The sequence below is a fragment of the Cariama cristata genome, unplaced genomic scaffold (genome assembly GCF_000690535.1).
Source record: "Cariama cristata isolate BGI_N322 unplaced genomic scaffold, ASM69053v1 scaffold28411, whole genome shotgun sequence".
NCBI lineage: Eukaryota > Metazoa > Chordata > Aves > Cariamiformes > Cariamidae > Cariama > Cariama cristata.
In genome coordinates, this window is record NW_009599105.1 from 1,212 (window position 1) to 1,417 (window position 206).

The window sequence follows — 206 nt, forward strand, 5'->3', positions numbered from 1 at the left end:
CCTGGCCCCGTGCCCGTGCTGTTCCCTGCCCACTTCCCTTTCCCATTTCCCTGCCTGCCGGGCGCTGGGCTAATGCCTCCCCTGGGCCGCCCTGGAGGGCCTGTCCTGGGAGCCTTTCCGAGGCCTCTTCATTAGCGCTGCCTGCAGTTGCGGCTTGGGCAGGGATCCGGCAGGGAAAAAGAGGGAGCTCCCTGGAGGGGAAATGC

At 67.0% G+C, this 206-nt stretch overlaps 1 protein-coding gene across 1 annotated transcript in view; it reads left to right on the forward strand.

Moving 5' to 3' along the window:
- Positions 1–206, forward strand: part of HAX1 (HCLS1 associated protein X-1) — a gene marked incomplete at its 5' end in the record, with an annotated part of 1,549 nt that overhangs the window by 1,131 nt on the left and 212 nt on the right. The window lies entirely within an intron of this gene.